Below are 16,060 nucleotides of genomic sequence, written 5' to 3'. Positions count from 1 at the left end.
GATGGGACCAGTTTTATGATTGGAATGAAGCCTGATTTGGAGGGATTGAATCTTGAACCTGGGTAAACGATCAAGGAACACACGAGTGCAAGTGTTTTTTTTTCTCAGCGTAACTCATTTATATTTAAAATTTTTCCAGGATTGCACTGGTATAATTAATGAGAAAAAAAAATCAGAAACTCAACCCCACCTTGTGTGTTACAGGAAAAAAAAATGCTGAAAAGTGAGAGGAAAGTAATGAAATTGGCAGAATTTTTACCCTCCCATCCCCTGACTTCCAGTAGCTGCTTTGAGTTTCCTGAACAGAAAATAGCATTTTGGATGACATCATGAAGTGCCTAAATGTTTTGCAGAAATTTAGCATGTTAGATTTTGTTTCATAATTTAGTAAATAATTGTAGGAACTTCATTTGTTTTTCGTACCTCATCCAATGCAGTTTTACAATTAAAAAAACATGCAGAAGTTTGCCCAAGCACCTAACAGGAAAATTTGGTGACAAGTAAAAAATTGGATTATGATCTCATAGCACCAGTTCATTTCAGCATCAACCTATCAATTCAATATCTGTAAAACAAGTTCATCATTATTGAAGTGATTTTTCTTCAGTGGGGAAATAGATGTCTAAAATTAGCAGCCTCCAAGGTTTCCCCTGTTAGTTGCACAGTCACAGGTTCTGCCAAAAATAGAAGTTAACATAGGGTATCTCACCAGTGCACCTGCGCACCCTGAGCTCCAGCCTCAGCTCCTTTAGGTCAGTTGTTTTTTCATGTGCATTTGAACTTTGTGCTATGTTAAGGCGAGGAATCCTAGAAATGGCACACTTTTACATTTCTGGGACTTAGGGATAAATGGTATCCTCAGAAGGTGTTCAAATATGTGTCCCTGGCAGACTGCTATGCAGGAGCTCAAAATGACAGAAGTATCAAGAACTCACAGGTTGCTTGAATAGAATTACAAAGAATGGAAAGCACAGAAACAGGATATTCTGCTCAATGGGCTGCTGTTTATGTCCCACACAAGCCTCCTCCCACCCCACTTCATTTAACTCTTTCAGCATCGTCTGCTATTCTTTCCTCCTTCATGTATTTATCTAGCTTCTTCTTAAATAGATCAATTTTATTTTCCTCAACCAATCCCTGTGATAGTGAGTTCCACATTCAAACCACTCTCTGATTCAAGCAGTTTCTCCTAATTCCTTATTGCATTTATTAGTGTCTATCCTATATTTATTATGATAGATGAATATGGTCCCTAGCTCTGGCCTCCTCCACAAGTGGAGGCAGCACTTGTCTACCCTATCAATTCTCTCATAATGTTAAAGATCTCTGTCAGAGTGCCCCTCAGCCTCTCGTTTCTGCAGATAAGAGCCCAGCCTTCTCAGTCTGTTCTGATAGAGTATACTTCGTTCTATTATCATCCTTGTAAACCTTTTCTTGTACCTTCCCAGTGACTCTAGGCCCTTTTCTGTAAAATGGAGTCCAGACCTGTGCACACTGCGTTGCGAACCCATGTGAGGGTCGGTAACCAGAGGACACAGGTTTAGGATAATTGACAAAAGAACTGGAGGGGAGATGAAGATAAATTTTGTTATGACCTGAGGTTATGTATTTACTTTGAAAAGGAGAAAAATATAACAGGACTGTGCAGTAAGAGCAAGGGAATGGGACTAAGTAGATAGCTTTTTCAAAGAGCCAGCACAGGCATGAGGGACCCAATGGCCTGTGTGCTGTAAGATTCTATAAATCTACAAACATCTTTTAATACCTCTTTAGAAGCCAACAGGAAGAAAAAGAAAAGACACCTACTTGTATTTGTATAGTTCATTAGCAGGTGTAACAGAGACATAGAGAACAAGAGCAAGGAGATTATGTTGAACTTGTATAAAACAAGTGCATATATATATATATATATATATATGTCCAGCCTCAACTGGAGTATTTCATCCAGTTCTGGGTGCGCACTTTAGGAAAGATGTGAAGGCTTTGGAGAGAGCACAGAAAAGATTCACGAGAATGGTACCAGGGATGAGAAACTTTGGTTATGAAGATAGGTTAGAAAGGTTGAGACTGTTTTTCTTGGAGAAGAGAAGGCTGAGAGAATATTTGATAGAGGTCTTCAAGGTCATGAGGGATCTGTACAGAGCAGATAGAAGGAAACTGTTCCCACTTTGGAAGTATCGAGAATGAAAGGGCACAGATTTAAAGTAATTGACAAGAAAAGCAAAACCACCAGTGAAAACCACTCACTGTGTGAAAAAGTTTAAGGTCTGGGGTGCACTGCCTAAGAGTGTGGTGGAGGCAGGTTCAATCGAAGCATTCAAAAGGGAATTAGACTGTTATCTGAAAGGAAAGAATGTGCAGGGTTATGGGAAGAAAGCAGGGGAATGGCACTAGATGAGTTGCTCATTCGCAGAGCCAGTGCTAACATGATGGATCAAATGGCCTCCTTCTGTACCGTAACAATTCTGTGATTTTGCTTCCAGGAACATCCCCAAGAACTGCACATCCACATCTAATGAAAAACGTTTGAAAGTCGTACCTGTAAATGTGACAGCCAGTGTGCGCATGGCAAGGTCACAGAAACAGCATACAGGACAAATAGCCAATTAATCTGTTTTAGATGGTGTTGGTTGAGGAAAGAATATTGACTACAGAATCTTGTTCTCTTGTTCAGATAGTGACATACAACCATTTATTAGGTCCTTTAGGAAGACAGGGCTTAATCTCTCATTCAAAGTACAGCATCATTGACAATGCAGTACTCAGTCAGCACTGCATTATGCCAAGCTAGCTTGAGCAATTAAGTTCTGGAGTAAAGATTATGCTACTGAACTCTTTTTTAAACTTTACCAATATAAACAAGCTGCTGTTCAAAAGTTATCATTGAGTAAATATTTCTTAATTATTTCACATTCACACCGTTTTCATCATTAAGAAAATAAAGACAAACTGTTAATGCCAGTTAGAGAAAAGCAAGAAAGAGCCTTTTGTGACTACTGGATGTTTCCAAGTATTATGTCAATGATGAATTTTTGAAGTTTAGTCACTTTTGTAATGTAGGAACCATGGCAGCCAGTTTGTGCACAGCAAGCTCCCACAAACAGCAATGAGTAGATAATCTGATTAAGTGATGTTGCTTGAGGGATAATAGCAAAATTAGGGAGAACTCCCATGTTCTTTTCAAAATAGCATCATGGGATCTTTGACATGCACCTGAGAGTCCAGTTCGGGTGCCTTCGTTTAATGTTGCACCTGAAAGATGGCACCTCTAGCACTGCAGCACGTGCTCAGTACTGTACTGGAGTCTCAGCCTAGATTTTGTGTTTGGGTTTCTGGAGTTGGAGGTAAGCCCATGATCTTCTGATGCAGGAGTGAGTGTGTTACCACTGAGCCTCGGTTAACAGTTTAATGGTAATGAATGGCTGTGAATTAGCTCGAATCTGCTTTCAGCTGTTGTCTTACCAGAAGTTTTGTGGAAGCCCTGTTTACTCACATTAGTAGAATTTCTGCAACACTTCTGTTAAAGATACAGTGGGAGGATAGGAGCAGCTCTGGAGAAATTTCACTCTATGAAGTAGCTTGCAGCATTTCTACAACAACAGCATTATGCATTTATCTAGCACCTCTAACAGTACAACATTTCAAAGCATTTCCCTTTGTCCTTTTGTCCATGACATCTCTGGCAATCTCTCCTTTGACTCCACCTATCACTGGCCTTCTATCCAGCTCCACCTGCTCCACACCTCCCCCCTTAAACAGTATAAATTTCATTACATTGTTACTTCTTTTTAGCTCTGAAGAAGAGTCGTACGGACTCAAAACATTAACTGCTTTTTCTCTCTCCACAGATGCTGTTAGACCTCCTGAGTTTTTCCAGCATTTTCTATTTTTGTTTCAGATCTCCAGGATCTGCAGTATTTTGCTTTTATCATTTCACAGGAGGATTGTCAAACAAAATTTGACACTGTATCTCATAAAGACATATTAGGATTGGTGACCAAAGGCTTGGCCAAAGATATATAGATTTTAAGGAAAGTCTTAAAAGAGGAGAGTGAGGTGGGTGGAGGTGGGAGGGGGGGGGGGCCTTAGGGAGGCCATTTTATAGCTTAGTGCCTAAGCAGCTGAAGAAACAGTTGTCAACAGTGGGACGGTTAAAATCGGAGGTGCAAATCAGAGAATTTGTATTTGGGTTGTTTCTGTGGATTGTATTAGATAAGAGATGCAAACAGCTTGCCGTCATTGCATAAATTCAACAAGAATCTTTAAGAGATAAGGACAATTAGCAGTGCATTAATAATGTCATTACCAATTTATACACTAGGATTGCATAAATTGATGGTGTTACAATTGACTCAATTACCTTTTAACGACAAGGAGCTGTCACTAAAGTAATCTCTTCAATTTACTGTCCAAGGTAGTTTGGTCCAAAAGACAAAGCTCCTATTACTGGAAATTTGAAAAACAGGGAATGGTAAAAATATGGAGCAGGTCACTAAAGAGATAAAACAGATTAGAGAATCATCATAGGATTGTAGAACTGTTACATTACAAAAGGAGGTCATTTGGCCTGTTGAGCCCATGCTGAGATTCCCATTTTGAAGTTGAGCAAGTATAAGATCCGTTGTTGATGGACTTGGAAAACCCAGATTTTCCATGACTTTGTTGCTGGCTTGGTTTTACTGCAAACTTTGCTGTATTTTCCCAGGGTTGAGATTGATTCCAGGTCCACTTAAGCCTGAAGCCTCTCATTAAATTGAATCAAGACATTCCAGGCCACCATTAAGACCTTCCTGGCAATGACACCACCAAAACATCCTAACGGAAATGAGCTCTAACATAGCATGTCTCAGGCTAGATTCTAAACCTTACATGAAATGGGTGGGCGGTCTGTCCGGTTCTTAATGAGCCCCAGCACAAAACTAGCACTAGTTTGGAAGGTACACAGAATGGCTGCTGTGGTAGCTGGAAAAATGTCAAACTGGGGCATTAGTTAAAAACAAAAAACAAAAAACTGCAGATGCTGGAAATCCAAAACAAAAACAGAATTACCTGGAAAAACTCAGCAGGTCTGGCAGCATCGGCGGAGAAGAAAAGAGTTGACGTTTCGAGTCCTCATGACCCTTCGACGGAACTAGGCGAATCCCAGGAAGGGGTGAAATATAAGCAGGTTTAAGGTGGTGGGGGGGGTGGGGGGTTGGGTGGGGGGGGCGGGGTTGGGTGGGGGGAGAGAAGTGGAGGGGGCTGGTGTGGTTGTAGGCACAAGCAGTGATAGAAGCAGATCATCAAAAGATGTCACAGACAGCAGAACAAAAGAACACATAGGTGTTGAAGTTGGTGATATTATGGGGCATTAGTTGGGGGTTGTTCTGAGGCTTTGGGTGGAGATGTATTGTTGGCACGGACTAGAGGATGCTTTAACAGGAACAGTGCCTTTAAGCTCTTGGGCAGGCAACCTCCTTCCTTTCACCACCATCCTCTCCCTGCCCTACCTCCACAACATCAACTCCAACCTCCATCTTTCCCCACAAATAGCATATCAAAAACCTCGGCATACACCATCCAGGCTTGAGTTTCGGATATGGGCTCTCGGTGGGTGGGCTCTCCAGAGGGAGCAACAAGTTGGATATGGAAGCCTTACATCGAATTGGATGAGAGCTGAGGTTCAATGCTAAGAATCAAATTTAAAGCGCTCCACTCCTCAGCTCCAGGCTCCCTCCGCTTGACAAGCAGAAAATCACTGAAAATATAATATGCATGGAATAAATCTTCAAAGATCCGTTGGGATACGAGCTGTAGGAAATGTGTTGAAAGAACCATCTGGAAGTGTAACAGTTTCTGTCATCACCAGAATTAAATTACAGAAGGTTTCATGCTTATAAAACTTATTTTATTTTGACATTATCCTTTCATTCCAGTGAGCTGACAATTTCTTACTGATTGCAATATTGACACGCATTGACCATTGCTAAGTTGCGGAACATCTGACTGCAGCTCAAGTGGTCATCAGTTGAAATCCATCTCACCCACCTTTGCAAGTGAGGTGATATAATGTGACTGAAATTATTCATCAACTACAGACACTGTCAGTCTCCTGTACAACTGAGCTACGGAGATTAAATTGATTCTTTCCCATCGGTTGCCTAATAATTGAAGTGGGAGGTAATAAAGAATTCATCATCAGAACTATACTGGCTTGAGGCAAAAAAATCATGCACATACATACAAATGCAAATGCATGCATTCATGCAAGTATACACATACATGTACAGATAACCAAGTACACTCTCGCACTTGCACTTGTGGACAAGCATGTAGGTAGCCAGACTCTCACACATGCACAGTTAGCATGTTAGCATGGAGGTGCAGAAAACAATTAGGAAGGCAAATGGCATGTTGGCCTTCATTGCAACGGTATTGAAGTACAAAACTAAGGAAGTCTTGCTACAGTTGTACAGGCCTTTAGTGAGACCATGCTTGGAGACTATGTGCAGTTTTGGTCTTCATTTCTAAGAAAGGATATATTTGTATTGGAGGCAGAACAGCAAAGGTTCACCAGGTTGGTCCCTGGAATGAAAAGGTTGTCCTATGATGAGAGGTTGAGTAATTTTGGTCTATGTTCTCTGGAACATACTGGATGAGATGCCTCCAAGGATACTAAGGATATAGTGCCACATCACAGACTTGTGAGCAAAGTTATAGCACATAGAATAAAGGGGACAGTAGCAAAATGGATATGGAATTGACTGAGTGACAAGAAACAGAGAGGATGTTTATCAGGCTAGAGGAAGGTTAGTAGTGAAGTTCCTCAGGGGTCAGTGTTGGGACCCTTGCTCTCCTGATATATATCAGTTACCTAGATCTTGGTGGACAGGGCACAATTTCAAGGCTTACAGGTGAAATGAAACTTGGAAGCATTGTGAACTGTGAGGGGGATAGCACTTCAAAAGGACATAGGCAAGTTGGTGGAATGGGCCTACAGGTGGCAGATGAAGTTCAAGGAGGAGAAATGTGAAGTGATTCATTTTGGTAGGAAGAACATAGAGAGATAATACAAAATAAAGGTTACAACTCTGAAGGGGATGCAGGAGCAGAGGGACCTGGGTGTATATGTGCATGAGTCATTGAAGGTAGTATAGATTGAGATGCAGTTAATAAAGCATATAGCATCCTAGGCTTTATTAATGAGACAGAGTATAACAGCAAGGATTTTATGTTGAACATGTATAAGACACCAGTTTGGCCTCAGCTGCAGTATTGGTTCCAGTCCTGGGTGCTGCACTTTAGAAAAGATGTGAAGGCATTGGGGAGAGTGCAGAAACGTTTCATGGGAATGGTTACAGGGATAAGGAACCTCAGTTATGAAGACAGATTGGAGAACTTGGGACTTTTTTCCTTGGAGAAAACAAGGCTGAGAGGAGATCTGATAGAGGTATTCAAAATCATGAAGTGTCTAGACAGGGTAGATAGGGAGAAACTGTTCCAACTCATGACAAGAGTGAGAATGAGAGGGTGCAGAGTTAAAGCAACTGACAAAAGAAGCGTAAGGAAAAAACTTCTTCATACAGTGAGAGGTTAAGATCTGGAATGCATTGCCTGAAAGTGTGGTGGAGACACAATCAAGGAATTCAAAAGGAAATTAGATTGTTAACTGAAAATGAAAAAATATGCAGGGTTCTGGGGAGAAGGTGGGAGAATGGCACTAGGGAAACCGCTCATTTTGAGCTGGTGCAGGCACAATGGGCCAAATAGCCTCATTCTGTGTTGTAACAATTCTGTGATTCTGAACCTCAATTCTGTGATTCTCAGCCTCAATCTTAGAAGAATGCTCTCTACTGGACCACTTAATATATCCCATCCCCCACATCAGCTGGGCTCTTTGAGTGAGATTTGCAATTTACCGTAAGATTATTGCCCTACTAACCAGTTATTGTTAAATAATTATTAATTGTTTAATTGTTAAAATCTAACTTTATTATTAGGAACCAGCATCTAACTTTATTAGGAGCTTGTCTTGTTAGTATAATAAAGTGGGAAAGCTTAGAAACAGGACACAGTATAGGGAAGATGCCAAGTTAGTGGGGCCATGGTGAAATTATATCAAGCTTAATAAAAAGAGTTTATTTGCAGCAAAAAGCTGAGACCTTGAGGCCACCTGTGGGAAATGCTTATACATGTGAAAACACAGGATTGGAATGTCTGGGCCCCTCCAAGAGATAAGACCTTGGAGCCTTGAGATAAGAGACAGTGAACAAAGGAGCATGTGAATAACGTTATGTAATGATATGATGCTCTAATGAAGGATAGCTAGTTGTTAAAGGAAAGTATATTCAAACATAGGGCTGAAGATGATTGGGGCAAGTGAAGGGTTAATTGGATAAGAGCCAGGGTAAAGGAGGGTCTCCTGATCAGGTTTGTGTGATGGAGAAATCTATAAAAGAAAACAAGAACAAGAGGCAAGGGAGAGGGAGAAAGAGAAAGAGAGAAACACAGAAGCAGAGCCTGAAAACCAAAAGCTGGAAGAAGAGAAGTCATTGTGCGCTTCCCATAACACGGGAAGTATATAGACCGCTTTAGATTGTATATCACTGCCTGAGTTTATTGCTATAGTTTTCCTGAAGACTTAATAAACTTGTTCTTTTTTTATTCATTCATGAGATGTGGGTGTTGCTGGCTGGGCCAGCATTAATTGCCCATCCTTCACTGCCCTTGAGAAGATGGTGGTGAGCTGCCTTCTTGAACTGTTGCAGTCCGTGTGGTGTAGGTACACCCACAGTGCTGTTAGGGAGGGGTTTCCAGGATTTTGACCCAGTGACAGTGAAGGAACGGCGATATTTTCCAAGTCAGGATGGTGAGTGACTTGGAAGGGAACTTCCAGGTGGTGTTCCCATGGTGGTGGTGTTCTAATGGTGGTGGGTTCTGACTTTATCTCATTAAAGTAGTCTCATAACTGAACTTTTGACCAGTCTGATCTCATGACAAGTAATTGCTCAGAACCCCCCAAAACCAATAGTCCATGGTTACTTCCCCCAGCTGTTATGTTAATCATCCATCATAACTTTAAATGGAAGATGGCTAAAACCCTGGACATACAAGTAAATGGATCTTTCACTGAAGATATGGCAGGCCACAAGGAGAATCCCATAACACAAAATCAAAATACTGCTGATGCTGGTAACCTGGAATTAAAACAGAAAACAGATTCACTGACCTGAAAGGTTAACTCTGCTTCTTTCTCCAAAAATGCGGCCAGACCTGCTGGTCTCCCCATATTTTAAATGTTTTTATTAGGGAGAATCTTCTCCCCACCCTCGAGGGGAATTCCCAGCTCTAGTATTAATTGGTGCCAAATTTATTATAGTTTTGGGCTATGGCTCCATACTTGCTAGAAATACCTGCTGTTGTTGGAATAGGACTGAGACTGGCAAATCAAAACAAGGTTTAAATGTTGCCGCAATGCTGGTCCTAGTGGTCAGTGTGTTTTTTAAGTATATATTGTTATGACCATGTGGGGAGGGATGAAATTACTCCCCTATTTTCCCACTTCAGGTTTGCCTGTAAGAGGGTTTTTTGTGAATTTATAGAGGATGTGCTTTGCCAATTCTGTTACGAGTCCCACTATCTACACTTCGAGGTTATAAAGATTTATTCGGACAGGTTTTCTTAAGTTAAACAACAAGTTAAGTTTATTGAAACCATTTCCCAAGGATGGGCTTATGAGATTTTTTACAGTATATGAAAAATAAAGCAGAGGTGTATACAGTTAGCTGTTCCTTGGCTGGTCTCCATGCAGTCGTTCCACATCGTGGCTATATTGTTCAGCTGTCTCCTTGGGTCTAGTTGTGTTGAGCAGGTTTCCACATTTTTTTCCTGAAAAGATATTGGTTCGTAGTAGATTTCTTTTCTCAGGATGGTTACTTTTCAAACTGGGCACAGAACCTCCGAGAGAGTGAGAGAGAGAGAAAGAGAGGCAGAGAGAGCAAACAGCTTCAAAACAGCCTGTATTCAGTATAGCATTGTCTCTGGTTCCCCCTCCTTTCAGACCATGTATTTGCATTTTGATGTCTAATTTCTGAGACATTTGAAAAGTCTCAGGATGGCACGAATCAACAGGGGATGGGGTCTTCCACACTCCCCAGGGAACTAGAGTTTTTGTCTTCATCCCACTTGGTGAAATGCGAGATGGTCCAGGCAGTTTTCCCATTGCCTTTCGAGGGATCCCAGTTTTTTAAAAGTCCAGTCAAAAAAAGAAAAAATTAGAAATTGTATTTTCAAGAAGCACATCCTTGTAACACTATCATAACTACTGCTGCTAGTGACATCTAGTGGTGTAATACAAATAGTATGGCAACCATTTTTTTATTACAAAGTGGCAGATTTGTGTTATAAAAAAGCACAGCTGTGTTTCTCTTGTGGTTAGGTCAGGAATGGTCAATTCACCTGGAGATCTTACAGAATGATTCAGGGCGAGATTGAAACCTCCCTCTGCACCATTCATATCCTGGACCTTCGTTTTCCTGAAACTCTTAACCCATAAACGCCACTAATCAGGGTAGACAATGATACTGGTTTTGTACTGAATGAATTTACATCTTAACATGTGTTGAAGAGGAGCATTTGGCTACAACTCAGGCAGCTCCGGTTCCAGGTCTCTGCTCCTTTAGATTAATTCAAAGTTCAGCACCAGCAAACAAGATAATGACAACAGTCCTGCGAGAATGTGAAATCTGCTCTGCTGTTACTGGGATAAAAGACAGGCTTCATCCTTGTATTGAAATACATTTCGAAGCACATATCAGAATATGACTGTACAGGACAATCACATGGTTGGACAGTGGCTCAATGAGGGCATTAAAACCTGAAGCCCAAAGGCTATGGGTTCCAGCCTCTTCTCAGCACCTCAAGCACAACATCTAGGCTAATGCCCCTCTCCAGTGCTGCACTGTTAGAGGTGCTCTCTTTTCAATGAAATGTTAAACCAAGGCAAGAGATCCTTTGGCAGTCTTTTGAAGAAGAGCATGCTAATACACTGTGTCTGTTGTCACCGCTGCTGAGATGGCCACTGAAGGAACTGAGGTTGCATTGCGTTGGCATCAGATGCACCTGAAGCTATTTCCTCTGGTGGGGAGGATTCCAGAATAATGGGAGCTAATCTTAAAATTAGAGCTAGGCTGTCCAAGGATAATGTCAGGAACCACTTCTTCACACCCAGAAGGTAGTGGAAATTTGGCACTCTGCCCCCCGAAAAGCTATTGGGTCTGGGGTGTGGGGTTAATTCAAAAATTTCAAAACTGAGAATTGATAACTTTTTGTTAGGCAAGGGCATTAGGGGCTGTATATCTCGCACAGGAGGCTGGAGTTAAGATGCAGATCAACCATGACCTAACTGAATGGTACAACAGGCTCAAGGTTCTGGGAAGCCATATAATGCTGATTTAAATCCAGAAAGCCTAAGAGAGAGTTGATGATTCTGCAGTAAAGTGTCATTCATCAGTCAACATTCTGAGCTCCTTTAGCTCATTTGTTAAGTTTTTGGAGAGTTTGCTCTTGGCAAGCTACATGGCTTATTGCAAGTGCAGATCTTTGTTCATTTCCCTGTGGTGTCCTGTTCAACCTCTGTCACCTTTTCAAGTGTCGGCTTGGCTCAGGTCACAGAACCATTGCCTCCAAGTTAGAAAGTTGTGGGTGTAAAAGTCCAGCTTCAAAGTTTGCCATGGTCTAGGCTTGTTGCTGATGCCCAGCTTGAGAGGATCAGAGGATTGATGGAAATTAGGCCCTGGTTCTCTCCAGTATACTGGGCATGAGCTGCAGCTTTGCTCCCATCTCCACAGCAAGTGCGACTGAGTGAAAGATGAAAAGAAAAGCCTCGCATTTATATAGCGCCTTTCACAACACAGGACGTCTCAAAGTGCTATACAGCCAAGAAGTATTTGTTTTTGAAGTTTAGCTCCTGCTGTAGTGCAGGAACTATGGCAGCAAACTTGCACACACGGCAAGCTCCCACAAACAGCAATGTGAAAATGACCAGGTAATCTGTTTTTTGACCAGGATGCCAGAGATAAATCCCCCAGCTCCTCTTCAAAATAATGCAATGGGGTCTCTTGTATACCAGATTGGCCCTGCAAGGACAGACAGGGCCTCAGTTTAAGATCTCTTCCAAAGGCAACATTGCAGCTCTCCCTCAGTACTGCGTTGAACATCAGGCTAAATTTTTGGGCTTAAGTTTTTGCAATGGACTTGAACCCACACCTTTAGACTCAGAGATAAGAGTTTTACCGTCTGATCCACAACTAGCATGGAAACACTCCTGGAGGATCAGTGACAAAGCCCGCCAGCAGTGGTCCTCAGGCACATCCTGGTTGGGGGGAGGAGGGTGGGCGGTGCGGTGAGGGAGGGGGTTGAAGTGGGTTACAGCATGGTCATGGAGCACTCCTTCAAACCCTGACACAGCAGCATTGGTCCTGTTCCTCCCATTGCCAACTAATTTCCCAATTGACTCCTTCAACAAGTGATAGACGCCCTAATTTACACCTCTAAAGGGCCCAATGTTACCTTAAGATGAAGGAGCTCACAAGGATTCGGCTTTGGAATCAACAACTGTGCAGATTGTGCGCAGGCTATCCCACTCTTAAATTGGTATGATTCTGCACCCAATAAACGGTAGCAAAGGTTTCTAATCTCTACTCTCACTCTACCCGCAAAGCTTCAGATAGCTGCTCAAACATCAATCAAATAATTCACTCACAGGCTGGACTGATAGTTATGTAAATGCTGGCAAATCCATGTCAGACCTCAATCTGAATGGATTTTCAGAGTCTTTGCTGTAACATATACAGGAATAGATGAAAACCTGAAAAATTTGCATAAATTTATTCTGGCTGACATGGTTGTTTTTCTTGTTTGCTAGTATTGACTGGGGACTGGTTTGATTGACAAGCTAGCGATTAATCATATGCAAAGATACTGGTGGTTGGGTGTGATTGTGTTTCTGCACTGCATCTGGCCTCTTCTCCATCCCCACCCTCTCTGCTTCCATCACAGTCACCCATTCCTCTATTTCACTATTTCTCTTTAACCGCAGGGTAACCACCTCCTGCACTGTACACTCTGAGAAACCTTACCCTGTCTGGTCAACAGGGATTGTCACCAGTTCTTTCTCAGCTTATTAACCTTGAGCTGGGGGCAAGTCCAGCTGGAGATCCTTCTGGCACTCAGCTTCTAGAAACTTCCACATCATACATCATGGGGTCCCACTTGCCTGTCGCAATGAAGGGGCTGAAACCCTTAAATAGCTGAAGGTATTTTCAAGCAAAACACACCCGATTGCTAAGCTCTGTGCTCTCAGAACTCACTCGGTTGCCTTCGCACTGAGAAAATGCCTCTCATCCTCTCAGAAAGACACCATCAGCATAAATGCCAAAATCAAACATAGGTACCACTTCAAAACACAATCAATCAATGACCAATCACACCCAGCTACCAGTATTTTTGCACATAATTAATCACTAGCTTGTCAGTCAAACCAGTCCCCAATCCCCAGTACTTGCAAACAAAAAAAAACCAAGTCAGCCAGGATAAATTAATGCAGATTTTTCGAGTTTTCATCTGTTGTTACTAATTTCCAACAATGTTCCAGTATATGTTACAGCAAAGGCTCTGAAAATTCATTCAAATTGAGGTCAGAGCATGGGATTTGCCAGCATTTATAAAGCCATCAGACTAGCTTGCAAGTGAAGTATTTAATCGGTGTTCGAGGATAAATTTGAAATTCTGAAACTCCCAGTAAGGAGTCATACTCAAAGGGAGTGGGAAAGTAAGCTGGGGACCCAGAGAGTTCCTGACAAATCCACAGTTCAAGAACTAGGCTCATATCAGCCACTGCTCGGTGCTTCCTTCACTGAGGGTATAGCGCAGTTGTAGAACATTCATCTGCAGCACAGTTAGCTCAAAGCTGGGTGTCCTCTGCCTAACCTTCAACCCCTTGCGGCACTGTAGCACCATTTTTCTGGCCCACGTTTCTAGTCAAGCACGCTCCCAGTTGGGAGCTGAACTTACCCTCATCAGGGACAGGAGGTGGGGCAAGTAACCAGAAATAGGAGCACTAAGGTCCGCAAAGGAAGTGTGGTGGGATGATTGAAGAGCGTAAGAAATAGGAGCAGGAGTAGGCCATTCGGCTTGTCGAACCTGCTGTGCCATTCAGTAAGATCATAGCTGATCCGATCGCGGCCTTAATCCCATTGTCCCACCTGCCCACCATAACTCTTGAATGTAGATCAAAAATCTGTCTAACTCAGTCTTGAGTATATTCAATGACCTTGCTCTCTAGGATAGGGAATTTAAGATTAGCAACCCTATGAAAGAAGAAATCCCTCACCTCACTCATCTCTGCCCCCACAGTTCTCTAACCCCCCATGAACAGTTAAAAGTTAGGGAGGGAGCACCCAGATTTGGACTGGGGACCTCTTGATCCGCAATCTAATGCTCTACCATTGAGCCAAACCCCCCTCCCCCACCCCAGGCAAATTGAGCAGTGGTGGATACAAGCCTGGATTCTTGAAATGTGGGGTCGGAAGGAACTCTCCAGTTCCTCTGGCTTAGTTTGCTGGCTGCGTCCTGCAGTTAGGCCACATGGAGACCTGATGTACCCAAGTGCAACTGGCTGCCCCAGGGCAAATCATCTTGCCGTGGGTGCTTCAAATGGGCATGGGGTGCCTTATTCACATATGCAAAGGTGCAAACACCCATTTAAGCCATGGATGCTGTAGGTTACTTTTTTTATCCTACAACAATTTGGCAGGTTGACCACTTCCTAACGAGCATGTACCTCCTAGCCACCACATTGGAGGTGTTGGAGGCCATTTAACACTGGAAAAATCTGTGCTATGTGGCCATATTCCCAGGGCCTCTTTTTTCTGGGATGAGCTGTGGCCAGATCACTGACTTCAGTAATTTGAGGCCTTAAATGTTTTCCTTTTTCTTTACAATGGTGATGGGGAGGGTGGGGTGGGGCAGAGTGGATTTGCTGGCACTGGGTGGGTCTGTTGATGTCAAGATAAATGGAAGTGCTTTGATGTTTGGGTTGGAGGCTGTGGTAAAGTGAGGTATCCTGTCCCTTTAAGAGAATGCAAGTGTACTGATCATGTGACAGCACTGATAAATCACTGTACAGTGCAGGCAACTGGGAACTGTAAGTCTATTTCTGGAGGTTTCTGAGTGAGCACGTATGATCTGGTGCTTTGCCCTATGTCTCAATAAACCATTGCTGTTTATTCTTGTATTCAGCCTCTCCTCATTATTGATTGCAAGCAGCAATTGATGAGAACGTAGAAGGCGTGCAGTTAGAGTTTGGTTGGCCAACAAACTCATTTACCAAAGACATAAACGAGGCCATTCATCAGTGCTAATGAGGCCCGAGCCCATAGTATTAAGGTGTTATTTTCTCTCAGAACTGCATGGTGAACCATCAGCAGCATTTTCTGTTTTAATTTCAGATTTGTTACATTTATAAGACTTGGATTGATCTTCCCTTTGTCTTTTCTTGAAACTACTGCAGTATTTGTCCTGAGGCAGCTAGCTTTACTCAGGATAATCAGGCCCACATATAGTCCAACAGAGACAAAGCAACAAAAGCCATAATAAGGTAACCCAGAGGAACATGAGTGTTCCCCTGGCCCCATGCTCGAGGAACAACTCCATCTCTCCATGTCTTTGAATCCTACACCATTTACACATACTTTCATCTTGCTATCACCTTTATCTTTCCTATCATTTAACCACTTCTTAATAGGGTTGCCAACTGTGATTCAATGTATTCCTGGAGGTTTTAACACATGACTTGTCCCCCACGCTCCCGCCATTAGTCGGCCAACACATCCATCCTTGTGATAAAAACAAAAAACTGCGGATGCTGGAAATCCAAAACAAAAACAGAATTACCTGGAAAAACTCAGCAGGTCTGGCAGCATCGGCGGAGAAGAAAAGAGTTGACGTTTCGAGTCCTCATGACCCTTCAACGGAACTGAGTGAATCTTAGGAAAGGGGTGAAATATGAGCTGGGTTAAGG

Source organism: Carcharodon carcharias, chromosome 23, assembly GCF_017639515.1.
Source record: "Carcharodon carcharias isolate sCarCar2 chromosome 23, sCarCar2.pri, whole genome shotgun sequence".
Classification (NCBI taxonomy): Eukaryota; Metazoa; Chordata; class Chondrichthyes; order Lamniformes; family Lamnidae; genus Carcharodon; species Carcharodon carcharias.
The sequence above is the reverse complement of the archived record's forward strand: the minus strand, read 5'-3'. Positions refer to the sequence as shown.